This window comes from Lynx canadensis, chromosome D4 (genome assembly GCF_007474595.2).
Source record: "Lynx canadensis isolate LIC74 chromosome D4, mLynCan4.pri.v2, whole genome shotgun sequence".
NCBI classification, from domain to species: domain Eukaryota; kingdom Metazoa; phylum Chordata; class Mammalia; order Carnivora; family Felidae; genus Lynx; species Lynx canadensis.
In genome coordinates this window covers 87,624,335-87,638,724 of record NC_044315.2, presented here as the reverse complement: position 1 = coordinate 87,638,724, position 14,390 = coordinate 87,624,335, and the positions used below count along the sequence as shown (strand labels likewise).

Sequence of the window (14,390 nt, the reverse complement as noted above, 5' to 3'; positions counted from 1 at the left end):
TGAGTGAGGCTCTGCTCCCGGGACGGTAGTGTGACCTGCACCCCAGGGAACGGGCTAGGGCGGAGGCCCTTACCCCCCCCCCCCCCGGGGTCCCAACTTCTCCAGAACCCTCAGTCTCTGATGTCGCAACCTCTACTTACGCCCGCTTCCCCCACCCCCACCCCCGCCCCCGCCGCCAGGCCCAATGGGAACTGAGCTGAGCTGGGCCTTTCCAGCCCCGCCTGACTCCGTGACCCAGAGTCCCCAGGCCTGGGACACAGAGCAGAGTGGAGGCAACACCACAGCAAGGCATGAGGCAAGGAGGGGGCGGGTGTCATCTGCATGTCCCTTGGCCTTCTGCATCCAGACGGGGGGCAGCTCTGGGTGTGGGACAAGAGCAAGGGCCTTCGGAGCCAGACGGAGGCAGTCTGATTTCCGGCTTGGCCATTCACCAGCCACGTGATCTTGGATAAACCATTCCCCCGCCCCCTCAAGCCCTCACTTTCTCATCTGTAAAATGGCTGGACCGGTGCTTGGCACATAGTAAGCACTCACTAAAGACTTTCGAGAATTACCAGCATCGTCATCATCCTCGGTATCACAACATTCCACACGGAATGGTGACGTCACACCTGTGTCAAACCGTCCATGGCTGCCCGCGACCAGCAGGAGAACGTACCCCACGCTCGTGGACTGGTGGGCGCGGCCCGGCCTGGCCCCTGCCGACACCTCCAACTTCCTCTTCCCATCGCTCATCACATCCCGGTCACTGGGCTGCCCTCCTGTCCCTCAGACTCCCAGCACTCCTTTCTGCCACAGGCCCTTTGCACATGCCCTCCTTCCTGCCTGAAATGTGCTTTCCCCACCCCACCCCACTCCCATCCCTTCAACAGTTCACCTTAAGAGGCTCTGTTTCCCCTCAAACATTAATTCTTCAGAGAAGCCTTCCAGGACTCCCCAAGCTCCTCCACTCGGGAACCCTTGCCGCCCACCCCTCCCATAGCGATTTTCACATATGCTCGCGGTACTGAACCGTGCGAGCATTTGCAGACTCTCAGCCACCCCACACGAGTTCCACGAGGCCAGGATCGTGCCTGTTTTTGCTCCTTGCTGTAGTGCAAACACCAAGGACAGGCTTGACCCAGGTGCCCCCAAAAGATTAGTCAAATTGACTTATGAATTTCCCGAATCTCCCTGATTTGGGAAACCCGGGTTCTTTTCAGCAAAGACACTCCCTTATCTACATAGCTAAATAAGCTTTAACTTTCATACCTCTGATGAGACAAATCTGAGAAAACCCTCCACTACATCCTGTGTCCTCATTTCTCAGCTCAGAAAAATATGGTCACGGCACTCAGAGCAGCTGCTCACAAGTCCTGCTGTGCCTCCTCGGAGTCCAGCCTCCGGCCACCCCTGCCTCAGAACACGTGGGAGGCTCCGGGCTGCTCCGCGGGGTCATCCCTTGCTTGGGGATAAACGCCAACCATGAGTAATGGCGGGCTGCAGAGGGAGGTGCGATGCGTTTTCAGCCCCGTCAGCAAGATCAGCGACAGCCACGGTGGCCCGTGGCCCAGGGTGAGGGCCTGACTCAGCTGGTCCACACACAGCCGCCTCCCCCCAGCCAGCTGGGGAGTGAGGGCGCACACCCCAAGGGGGCCACAGGGCGGGAGGCCTAGTGTTGCCAGAACGCGTGCACTCGCTGACTCGTCCATCACGCGTGTCTATTTCAACAGCTACCGTCCGACGGCCGCTACCGGGTGCTGGACGGTTTGAGGGGACTCCTCGCGAAGACCCGGGTCCTGCCCTCCTGGAGCAGGAGGAGGAACTCAGCAAGCGATTGCACAAACACAGGAGTTCCTTCTAGGGGAGGTCAGGGCTCCCCCTTGGCCCAGGCTCAGCACCCTTGCCTCTCTAGGCTTCAGGCCGGCTTTAGGGGATGCTTCAGAAGTCGCCCCCCTTCCCCTGCCCCAGGAGGTACTCAGACAGGAGCAATGTTGATGTGCATTCAAAATGCCCTCAACGGGGGCGCCTGGGTGGCTCAGTGGGTTGAGCGTCTGACTTAGGCGCAGGGCACGATCTCGCAATTCATGGGTTCCAGCCCCGCGTGGGGCTCTGGGCTGACGGCTCAGAGCCCGATTCTGCGTCTCCCTCTCTCTCTGCTCCTCCCCACCTCATGCTCTCTTTCCCTCAGAAGAAAGAAAGAAAGAAAGAAACGTTGAAGAAGAAGAAGAAGAAGAAGAAGAAGAAGAAGAAGAAGAAGAAAGAGCTTTGAAAAACATGCCCTCAACGAAAGAACTTTCTTGACTCCGTGATGCAAACAGCTTTCAGGCAATAATCACCGCGGGCACCACAGTGGTCACTGAGGTTGGGGCCAGCTCGGGAAAGTGACGCCCATCTCGAGGGGGCGTGGAAGAAGGGCGGACGATCCTGAGGCGGAGGTGAGTCAAGGGAAGACTTGGGACCTGGGGTCATTGCCTGGTCGGGCTCCGTGGTGAGGCCCCGGGCGAATGAGGCCCGCCCACAAGGAGGAGGAAACCCGCGGGGAAATTCGCACCCCGGCAGCTTGCCAGCCCGAGGACAAGAGTTCTCAGCCGCTGTCACATGGGCACACACACTCGTGAGCACGGACACACGCAGCCCCACCCTTGCACCTGCAAACGCCGGCATGCACGTAAACGCAGACACGTTCATAACGACTGCCGGACACGGTGCACAAACGCACTGCGTGTTCACACGCACCCAAGGGTAAATTTCTGTCGGTCTGTCTGTCGTCCGCTCCAGAACGGCCCTCTCTCGAGGCCGCAGCCCCCTCTGTGAACCGTTTCTGTGCTCCCATGATCCTCCAGGCTGCCCCCCAGCTGCCACATCGCCTGAAACCCTGGGAAATTCAGAAAGAGGCTTTTCAACGTCACCCCTTGACTTTTAGGCTTCAACGATATTTTGAAACATTGGGGCTCAGTCCTCAGGCTCGCTTAGGGGCGATCTTGACTTACCAGGCAGGTGGGGGGGGGCAGGTAGGAGGCTGGGGCCGGGTGGAGGGGGATAGAGAGCGTGGGTGGGTGGGGAGGGAGGCAGATTCCATGGTGGGGGGGGCAAACTCCACAGAGCAAGAGATGGCTGAGGGCTGCGGGGGGCAAGAACGCGGCTCTAGTATTCCTAATCCGCCCCCCCCACGACAGTCACTCTGCAATCCTTCCCAAGGGGCTTCTCTCCAGCAAGCCTCAGTTTCCCCATCTGTACAATGGGTGTGACCTACCCCATGGGGCCGGTGTCTCACTCTCACTATAACGTGATAGGCTCTGGACGCCCCAGAAAAGAAAGTGGGGGTGGGATGGGAATACCTCCCGCCAGTGCCTCCCCCCCACCCCCACCCCTACCCCCCCAGGTGAAGCCAGGCTGAAAATAACCAGCATTTTCCTTTTCACTGCGGCTGAAGCAGCCCTTCCCGCAGGACACCGTGCCTGCTTATCGGGAGCAAAGCCGCTCTCTCCGCCAGAAGGTGACTGTGGGGGCTCTGGCTCCCCCCTCCAGCCTCCAGCCCGACTCCTACGGAGGAAACGCTGAATTCTCTCCCCCGTTCAGGTTTCTACCCACCGCCCCCCCACCCCCCAAACAATTTTGCATATATTGAAATCTCCTCTGCCGTTTCCAGTCTGAGCCGCCCCCCCCCACCCCCAGAAAAAGAGAAAAAGAAATTACAAAGCCCGTCATCTGTCTCCGTCCCCGCACCCCATCTATCAGGGCCCGAGCCCGTCGCCTGGAAGGAGGCGCGCGCCCGGACGGCCGCTTTAATGGGGCGCCGCGTGTGACTGTGCGGCCGCGGCGGGCGCAGCCGGCCGGCATTTGCATACATATTAAACGGAGCAGTAAAAAATGCAGACATGCAAACCATTTGGACGGGCTCCTCGGCGCAGAGCCTGCCAGGAAATCAATCTTCTGGTTTCTTAAAGGAAACCTGCTCGGGAGGAGGTGGCGAAGCCAGGCAGCCCGCGGGCCTTGGGAGGGGGCGGCCGTCATCTGTCCATCTGTCCGCGGGAGCCCAGCCGGCTGTGGGGGTCCTTCCCGGCCACGGCCTCGGTGCACCGCGGACAGGGAGCGGGGACGCGGAGCCGCCGTCAGCCGGGGCGGCGGCGGGCCCTTGGCCGGGCCGGCTGTGCGCCCCAAAAGCAAGAGGCTCGGCCGCTCTGAGCTCCCCTCACCCCGTGGGCTGTGACTCTTCGGCGGGGCGTCTCCCCCTGCCCGGTGGGTGCCAAAGTTCCTCCCTGGCTTTAAACTCCCTCCCTACGCCTGCGTGGCCTGGCGAGGCGCTGCTCCCTCGAGCCTCCTTACCTGCAAATGGGGTGTGTGATTCTCAGAGGAACGTCTAGCTCACTCGGGTCACCTACCCCGCCCTCCAGAGACGCGGGGTCCCAGTATTACCCTGAGCAAGCCCCGGACGACTGTCCCTAGCACCACGAAAGGCAAGGGGCCCAGAGCCTTAGCAGAAACAGACTGCCGCCCCTTCCGCCCACCCCCTCCCTTAATTCCACTTTACAGATACGGAAACTGAGGCTCTGTAAGAGGTGCCACCACCAGGAGGCTTGAGACAGGGGGAGCCGGAGATTCCAACGGGCTCCAAGTGACCGTGGAGGGGCCTCCCCAGACCCCAGACGGCACTGGTCAGTACTGTCAGGGGACGGACGGAGCTCATTCTGGGGTGTCAAGTGATGCTGCTCTCCCGGAGAAGGCGAGTGTGCCTGCGGAGAAAGAAATTCATTTGGTGCCTGGGCGGTACCATGAAGGTCCTTCCTTGAAGGGGACTGGAATAAGGAAGGAAAAGGGGGCTTTCGAGAACCAGCTCAAGTTTGTCCTCCATCCGTTCACGCCGCACTCCTGGAGGTGACGGATGGAGGTGACCAGCGGCCCCGGGACAGGCTAAGCAGTGGGCAGCACCAGGGAGGTGGGGAGGGGAGGGGTGCGCCCAGCCCCCTGAGAGCCAACATCCTCTCTGAGGCCCTGGGGCTTGAGCGAAGAGCCCAGCCAGGGCTGGGGGAGGGGGGCCTTTGCCTTCAGTGGGGAGAGCTTCCCACTCGGGTGGGCGGTGCCTCCCTGTGTGACCTTGGGCAAAGGCCCTGCCCTCTCTGGGCCAAGGTGGCTGAGCTGACTGTACTCCTCTGTCTCCCCTTGGAGGTCCCTCCCTTTCACCTCTGGCCTCCAAGCTCTCTGGGCCTCAGTGCCTTCTGCAGGCTCCAGGGTACAGGCCGGGCAGGCAGGGGGGGAGGAAGCCGGCAGGGCGGGAAAAGGCGGGAGGGGCAGGAGTTACAGGAACCGGCTGGGCCCGGGCGATTGCTCAACTGGGGAGCCTGGCCCTGCCGCCTCCACTTCCAGCAGCCGGCCCTCCCTCCCAGCTCTGCATTGCAAACATTCCTCACCAACCTCGGAGGCTGCTGCCCCCCCTCCCCAGGGGGAACTGCCGCAGACACAGCACGAGGCCGCCAGGAACGCTTAACCCCTTCCGTCCTTCCAGGCAGAGCCTTCGGGGGCGCGAGGATAGAGCTGGGTGGCCAGCGGGGTTCCCAGGCTCTGAGTGACCCGGTCAGGTGGATAGCCGGCCCCAGGCGACCGGCCTGAGTCAACAGGCTGTATGTGGGGCCCCTGCAGTCTCCCGTCATGGATTCACTCTGCAGATATTTCCAGAGCTCTCCCGGGATGCTGGGCCTGGGTAATTGGACAGGGAGGTCCTCATGGAGCCCACGTTCCATTGTGCGTGTGTGTGTGTGTGTGTGTGTGTGTGTGTGTGAGTGGAGAGGGGTTATCAGATAAAGAGGAGTTTTTTAGATCATTGCCATGATGAGCGCTACAAAGGAGAAGTACAGGGTGAGCCTGAGCACGAACTAAAGTGCTCAATTAGGCAGGGAGGGCTTCCTGGAGGAAGTGACATTTAGGGAGCCATGAAAAGAGGAGTGTTCTAGGTAGCAACGCGAGGCTCCAGAGAGAAGAGAGAGGGAGAGGCCGGCATGTTCCAGTCTGTGTGTCTGAAGGAGAGAGGGTGAGGGGTGGAGAGTCCTCAGGTGGGAGGGCTTGGCCTGTGCCAGGCTCCAGAAGGCCTTGGGGCCACTCCCAGGCTCAGACTGTCTTCCGAGGGCAGTGAGGAGCCATGGATGGTTCCACCAGGGGAACGCCACAGTCAGATCCAACTCTAGGCACTAGGATTCCCTCTAGTGAAAAACAGAACCTTAACAGAGAGAGGGAGCTCGCATGTTTTCACAGACCAGATACAGTCTAAGCCCAGAACACCTGAACCACGCCAAAGTGCCACCAACAGGAGACATTTCAAATGGCAGCCTGGCAGCCGGGCCTGGCACTGGATTCTCCCGGGGCCCGGGTGGCCACTCTGAGCCTTGCGGTCGCCAGGCCGGCCGGAGGCAGCGGGCTCAGGCCGGCTCCTCCTCTGCTCCAGACCCCACTCTGCAGACAGCTGGAGCTCCATAAGTGCAGCAGTCAGCACGCTGACATTAAGAGGGGCTGAGAGATCATTCAGGCCCGTGGCCTCCTCCCTGCACAGGTGAAGAAACAGACCCCGGGACAGCCTCCCCTGGGGGCAGGTGTGGCAGCGCACGTGTTCAGGGAGGAGGCCAGCCTGCCCAGCCTGCCTGTGACCTTGGCACCCACAGAGGAGACCCCCCCCCAAGCCCAGAAAACCAAGAACCGTTTGGACACTGGCAGTCACTAAACCCAGCTCGTGTCTGCTCCTCCGCTCCCTTGGAGCTTGAAGGAATGAGCCAGAGGACAACGTAAGCTGGTAGGAAACTTCTAGACCTTATTGTTTCCACTGTGGACACATTGTCTTCTCTCCCTCTCCTTCTCTTTCGTTTTAATGAAGTATTACCCAGAACACCAACATACCCAGGAGATGGAAACAGAGTTGCCCTGATTGGACAGGAGAGGGGTGTCCTTGGACTTGCCCCATGCACACCGGGCGATCTCTGTGTCTTCCTGGCTGGCCCCAGGCTCCTCAGGATGGACTGAGGGCCAGCAGGTGAGTCCATCCGGGGTTGTAGGGATGGGGGAACGGAGGCCCAGAGAGGCTGAGGCACTTGCCCAGAGTCACACAGCCCCAAGGGATAGAGCCAAGGGCTCCCAGGCCAGCCTGACCCAAAGACCTGCGTTTAGCACCTGCCATTCAAACGCTCTCCATCAGCGGAGACGCAGGCTGGCGGGTCGGGGACCAGTGCCCGCATTCCGTTTCTGAGTCCATACCTGGTCCATTTGCAGGGACAGCAGATTTAGCCAGAGCTCCCCAAGACCTGCTCGGTGGGTTGAGACTTATGGGGGGGGGGGCTGCGGAACATACCCAGGATGCTCCGTCTGTTAAAATCATGCCCCAACAGGACAGGAAGGGGCCGGGCAGGCTCCATGCCTGCACATGCTCCAAGCGGAAGGAGGGGCTGGGTTCCTTCCAGCCCTCTGGGGTCACCCCTGCAGGAGGCCCGAGCGACAGCGGATGTCTATTTTGTGGCTGCGGGTCCACTCGTGGTCACAGAGCAAGGCTCCTTCCAGGCACATGACACTTCTGCGAGGGTTCCTTGAACCTGGGGTGCCACCGCCATGGCGGGCTGCCGTCTGCTTTGTCACGGGTTAAAGCATCTCCGAGCCCTCGTGCTGGGTCGGGGATCGTCCCCCTGAATCATCGCAGCCGGAGGCGCCCGCCATGACCACCCCATTTTGCAGACGGGAAACTGAGGACCGTGGAGTCACCTGCCTGGGGTCGCACAGCTAACCGCCAATGGGCAGGCCTGGGGGGTGCGGGTGTCTCAGGCCCCCAGGGAACCCGCTCCTGAACACTAGGCCTCACTGCCTCCCAGCCTGGGGATGTGATCACTTCTCACAGCGACGAGGCTCCGGTAAACCCAACCCCCCCCCCCCACCCCCACCCCGGCTCACCCCGATCCCGCGTCTTGTCCGCGTACGCGAAATAAATATTTTATCTCAGCCATTTATTATCTGTTTATCTTTGGCATTTATGCCTCCGAAGTTCACTCTCCGGCCTTCTCCACATGGGTTCACCCGGGGTCACCGACTTGGTCTCTGAACTTCTAGAAGGCAGACCTACTTGTGCTGTTATCGCCCTCATCACAAAATAATCTCATTTTGTGCGTTTCATAGGAAGGGGTGGCCTAACTTGGAAACATTGCTGGAACCCACTGGTTGGGGACAAGGATCGCGTGGCACCATGATGCCCGAGAGGCACCCGGCACGGGGGGGAGCGCTCGATAAATGGGGCTGGGTTATTACGGTTCCTTTCGTTCCCTGTTCTTGTCCTCTTCCCTTATATCATAGGTTAGCGGGTCACTAGTCAGAGTTCCTAACTGACACTCAATGGCAAGAACCCAACTGTGCGAATGAGGCAAGTTACCTTCCCATACCGCAGTGATTGGTTACTGGGTCGTCAACTTGTGAGATGATCTCCAGACGATTCCTACCTCCCGGTGTTCACATTGCTTTTCTTTTTTTTTTTTTTTTAATGTTTTATTTTATTTTTGAGAGAGCGAGAGACAGAGTGTGGACGGGGGAGGGGCAGAGAGAGAGGGAGACACAGAATCCGAAGTGGGCTCCAGGCTCCGAGCCGTCAGCACAGAGCCCGACGCGGGGCTCGAACCCACGGACCGTGAGATCATGCCCTGAGCCAAAGTCCGACGCTCAACCGACTGAGCCACCCAGGCGCCCCCTGGTGTTCACATTTCTGTAGGCCCCGCCGCCGTGAATACGGCTGCCCCGCGGGACCAATAGGATGCTGCAGAAATGGCCCAAGGTTAGGTCCAGAGAAGGACCCTCCAGAGAAGTCCCTGGGGCAAGGAACTGAGGTCTCCTGGCCAACAGCCGGCACCACCTCACCAGCCCGATGAGTGCGCCATTTTGGAGACCACCGGCCGGCCCCGGTCAAGCCGTCAGATGACGCAGCCCTCCCTGCCCTTACCCACAGAAACTTTGAGATTGATGCTTATTGTTTCAAGTCGCTAAATTTGGGGTGATTTCTCATGCAGCAGCAGGGAACTAATTGAGCAACAGAGCCTTTTAGTTACGAGAGCCTTTCATTGACTTGGTTCCTTAAGTGTGTCCTGTGCAATACTGATCCCAGAATAGGATGAAAAGCACAGTCTGTCTGTCCGATGTGGCCTGACTGACTTGAGTCTCTTATTCGAGAATCGCAGCGTTCCTTGGCATATCCAAGCAGAACCCCCGGGCCACGCCCCCCCACCCCCCGCCACCCACCTTGGGCGAGGAAACCTAGCCTTCTCTTAACCCTGCTTGTCTCAGGTGTCTTTGTGGAACGCTGGCTTCAGAGCCCCCAGAACACTCTTTGGGAGACACAGCCAAATGGTCACGGCAGCAAGCTCCTTGAGTATATTAAACGATTGTGCCCGGGGGCGCCTGGGTGGCTCAGTCCGTTAAGCGGCCGACTTCGGCTCAGGTCACGATCTCGCGGTTTGTGAGTTCGAGCCCCGCGTCGGGCTCTGTGCTGACGGCTCGGAGCCTGGAGCCTGCTTCCGATTCTGTGTCTCCCTCTCTCTCTCTGCCCCTCCCCCGTTCATGCTCTGTCTCTCTCTGTCTCAAAAATAAATAAACGTTAAAAAAAAAAACAAAACGATTGTGCCCAGTAGAAAACACAAAAACACTCCCAGCCTGATAGAGTGTGGCCTACGGCCTTCTACACAAAGACAAGGTGGCCAGCCCTTCAGGACAGACGGCCCCTCCGGGCTCCTTTTCCGGTTGAGGGGCTGGTTTGCTCTGGGTCTCTCTGGTCCAGCCAATCTTACATTCGGCGATATTGGTCAGGGCCCTTGGGCGTGAACCTCAGACCATTAGGGGACCATTTAGGATTCAGGTTTTGGTTCCCAAATTCTGCAGTTCGAGCTCTCGTGAGTTCTGTAACCCCCCCCCCCCCGCCCCAACAATCCGTGGCGGTGGGGGAGGGCCGCACCCATGAACTCTCCACCCCTCGCGTTGGCTGCATCCTCAAGGCCAATGCCTCAGGGTTAGATGTTTCTCAGTGGGAACGCTACCACGGTCTTAAAACACGACCACTGGAAAATAGCATTTGATATAGAAAAATTCATTTTACAGGCAACTTTTTAAGAGCGAATCCACCCCCTTCGGCGAGGGAAGCTGCACTCAGAAAACCGCATTCTTTCGGGCCCCTGGGGCTGCGTGGGGGTGGGAACAGAGATCTTTCTCCGCGCTAGGAGGCAGAAATCTTTTCTTCTGGTGAAAACATAATTTTACCCTCACGTTGCCTCGTCTTTCCCATCCTGGCCATTCTGGGGCTCTCAGGCCTTTCTGGAACCCTTGCTTCCAGATACAACGTGGCCTGCTTTCCTCCTCGGGCCAGGGAGTGGCACCTGCGGCTGCGTCACCTGGGTGCCCCTGCCCAGGCCCGCTGCATCGACTCTCCACTTGGACGAGATCTCCAGGTGCTCTGGGGGCACGTTAAAGCAGGGGCGCACTCAGATATCGGGCCTCCTCGCTCCCCTTCCAGGCTCTCTGTCCCATCACAGATGGCTGCTCGCAGGGGTTCTGCACCTTTGCACCCCCTCTGCGTCGCAGACATCCAGTGACACGGTCAGGGCATGGGGACCTGAACAAGAGGTAGCAGCAACAGCAAAGACACCCAGGCCCTACGGAGCACTCACAACCCAGGAGGGAGGCAGGGCCACCCAGAAGTTCAGAGAGGGAAAGCCATCTACCCAAGGTCACACAGCCATGACCGTAGTCAGGGTGTCTCAACGGCCACCGAGCTCTTCGGGGACACCCTGCGGCAGGAGGATCCCTTGATGAGGAACTGGGAGCGGCTGCCGGGATTGTCCAAGAGTGCCTTAGCCCCACGGTTCCCAACCTGGGGTCCCTGGAGGGCCTCACAAACTGGGCGGGGCTCCGTGCTGTTTACAGCCTCTTGAAATTTCCCATGGTTGCTGCGTCTTTACTGAGGGCCAGGCCACCACGAGGTACATGCACCAGCCCGTGTCCTTGCTTTGGGTGGGATTCCGCCAACCCGCTGGGCTCGGTCAGACTCTCGAGGGGATGATGGGAGCCGAACGGGCATCACCGTTGCCCTTGATTAACCTAAAATACGAAAGCTTCTATCACTGAACAAAAGCACTTTGCTTGTTGGAGAAACACGGGCCTTGGGGCGCCTAACAGCAGGAGGGACTTTTCTGGCGGGAACGTAGAGAGGAATTAGCTTCGAAATTTGAGTTACGGAAGGAAGGGCATTTGTCTCAATTATTTTTCAGCGGCGGCACCTGCTTTCTGATGTTTCCTTTAAAACGAAGCAGGGGCACCTGGGTGGCTCAGTCGGTTGAGCGTCCAACCTCGGCTCAGGTCATGATCCCACGGTCTGTGAGTTCGAGCCCCGCGTCGGGCTCTGTGCTGACAGCTCAGAGCCTGGACCCTGTTTCGGATTCCGTGTCTCCCTCTCTCTCTGCCCCTCCCCTGCTCATGCTCTGTCTGTCTCAAAAATAAATAAACATTAAAAAAAAAATTTTTTTTAATGAAGCAAGTGCTTCCCCACCCACCCGCTGCCGGCCCCCGCCCGTACCGGGGTGCAGGGGCAGCCCCCAAGGGCCACACCACGGACTAGAACACCACAGCGAAGGCCAAGCCAACTCAAGAGCAGTCCCTTGTGAGATCGAAAATACGTGCCCTCCACCAGCAGCCCCAGCAAAGGGCTTAGAACTCTGATACCGACCTACCAACAAGGGGGACTTTTTTTTTTTTTAATATTTTTTTTTCAACGTTTATTTATTTTTGGGACAGAGAGAGACAGAGCATGAACGGGGGAGGGGCAGAGAGAGAGGGAGACACAGAATCGGAAGCAGGCTCCAGGCTCTGAGCCATCAGCCCAGAGCCCGATGCTGGGCTCGAACTCACGGACCGCGAGATCGTGACCTGGCTGAAGTCGGACGCTTAACCGACTGCGCCACCCAGGCGCCCCCAAGGGGGACTTTTTAAAGCAAGGTCCCAGGTAGGTCTTTCCAGTGGTTCTTTATAGGCGGGGTCAGTTACACGGCCTTGGGTGCCCCCTGGTACTCCAGGTGTTTCCCTAGTCTGTCCCAAGAGATGTAGCTCTCCCAGGGCAGAGACTACCTCGGGGTCATCGCTTCATTTTCCTCACCCAGGAAATGGCAATCCCGGTCACGGCCACCTTGTGGGGTCGCGTTGGCAGGGGGGGGCCTGAGCAGGCGAAGAGTTTCACTCGTGCCTAGGGCACAGGACACGCCCTCGAGTGGGGGAACACCACCCAGTCTTCCAAGGGCCCAGTGCAGTGCTGGGCACGCAGCAGGTGCTCGGATGCTGTTTGGCGTTCAGACAGATTTTTCTCAAGCCAACGTTTCTTAAAGTATAGGGATAAAAATTGTATGTTATTCGTGGAACATGTTAGTTTTTAAATGATGTTTAAGCTCATTTACTTATTTATTTTGAGAGAGAGAGAGAGAGAGAGAGAATCCCAAGCAGGCCCCATGTGACTGACAGCGCGGGGCTCGATCCCACGAACCACGAGATCATGACCTGAGCCGAAATCAAGAGTCTGATGCTTAACCGACTGAGCCACCGAGGTGCCCCCCAAATGTTTTTTTTTTAACACAAAAAGCTTGAGGGCGCCTAGGTGGCTCAGTCAGTTAAGCGTCCAACTTCAGCTCAGGTCATGATCTCGCAGTTTGTGCGTTCGAGCCCCGCGACGGGCTCTGTGCTGACAGCTCAGAGCCTGGAACCTGCTTCTGATTCTGTGTGTGTGTGTCTCTCTCTCTCTGCCCCTCCCCCACGCTCGTGCTCGCTCTCAATCTCTCTCTCTCTCTCTCCCCAAAATAAATAAACATTTTAAAAAATCTTTAAAGGGGCGCCTGGGTGGCGCAGTCGGTTAAGCGTCCGACTTCAGCCAGGTCACGATCTCGCGGTCCGTGAGTTCGAGCCCCACGTCGGGCTCTGGGCTGATGGCTCAGAGCCTGGAGCCTGTTTCCGATTCTGTGTCTCCCTCTCTCTCTGCCCCTCCCCCGTTCATGCTCTGTCTCTCTCTGTCCCAAAAATAAATAAACGTTGAAAAAAAAAATTAAAAAAAAAAAATCTTTAAAAAAAAAAAAAGAGAGAGAGAAAAGCTTGACCTCTTTCTCCCCACCTACAGCCAGGCATTAAGATAGATATATGCATGTCCCCATTCTACAGATGAGGAAGCCAAGGCTCAAAGAGGTCAGAGGCTCCCAAGGTCATTCAGTGGTAGAGTCAAACTCTTAAATATCAGCATCTCGAGTTTACAACCTCTGGCTCCCTGAGATGGTTGTTTACATCCTCCAGAACCAGGGGCCCCGTCGTAGAGATAAGCAACAGCGACCAACTGCACATATGACTTAACCTGGCTAGTAATCATATAGTAAGGTCATTTCCACTTCAAAGATTTCTCTGAGGGGGGAACAATATGACAAAGAAGGGAAGTTTGAATCAGGCCACGCGCACACACACACACACACACACACAACCGCAACTCTGGAAAGAGTACAACTTCCCTAACACTGAGCTAACTCTGGCCAACCTTCATCTGATTCCCCAGGAAGCAAGGAAAAGGTGGGGAAGGGGCAGGTTCCGTTTAGAAGGTTCACATGTTTCAGTATAAGACCTGAGAACAGGGGCGCCTGGCTGGCTCAGTCGGTAGAGCGTGAGGCTCTTGATCTTGGGGTCGTGGGTTCAAGCCCCACGTTAGGCATGGAGCCTACTTAGAAAAATTTAAAAAGACCCGCGAACACTCGGTGGAGGGCAGGGGTGGGAGGATTTGTGTTCTGTAGCTTTCCTGGGGAGAATCTCAGACGGGATCTCTCAAGCAGCAGTGTGAGGTGGTGATTAGCATCTGGGCTCTGAAGCTCCAGAGACCTGGTGGGGGGAGGGTCCCTCCTGGCGAGCTGTAGGACCACTCTGACCTTCGGTCTCTTCATCTGAAATGAGTCCAGCAAAGCTTTGCTGTCCCGCTGCATCTTGTGGAGCTAGGGCTGGGTGCCGGGGGCTTGGCAATCAATGGAAGAGACCCCTGCCTGACAGAGGAAACAGCGAACGTACAGACGGATTCAGAGATCAGCTACAGAAATAACACGGAGACGAGAATAATGTTTATCCGACGCGGGTGGCGAGGGCTCAGAGTATGCATCCAAGGCAAGGTCGAACCCTGCGTCGAGCACAGGCCGAGCACTCAGTCGGTAGAAACCCGCGCTGCTTGCTCGGGTGGCTTTTATTATCACTGTAACCCGAATAAAACCCGGCAGCCTCGGGGTCCAGTCTCAACGCAACGGCGGTTCAAACACCACTCGGACATCCCACATCACCGAAAAGCAGTTCAAATCTTCCTGATCTCTCACAGAGACGCCAAAGGGGGGAATTCCTAGGCAACACCA

General features: G+C 57.9%; 1 long non-coding RNA gene and 1 other non-coding gene across 2 annotated transcripts; both read left to right on the top strand.

Moving 5' to 3' along the window:
• The first annotated feature begins 2,173 nt into the window (after window positions 1-2,173).
• Window positions 2,174-7,954, top strand: LOC115499631. The gene is made up of 2 exons (XR_004344357.1): window positions 2,174-2,417; window positions 6,524-7,954. It is a non-coding gene; the product is annotated as an uncharacterized LOC115499631 (long non-coding RNA).
• A 5,684-nt stretch (window positions 7,955-13,638) lies between these two features.
• Window positions 13,639-13,711, top strand: TRNAK-CUU. The gene has a single exon. It is a non-coding gene; the product is annotated as a tRNA-Lys (tRNA).
• The last annotated feature ends 679 nt before the right edge of the window (window positions 13,712-14,390 follow it).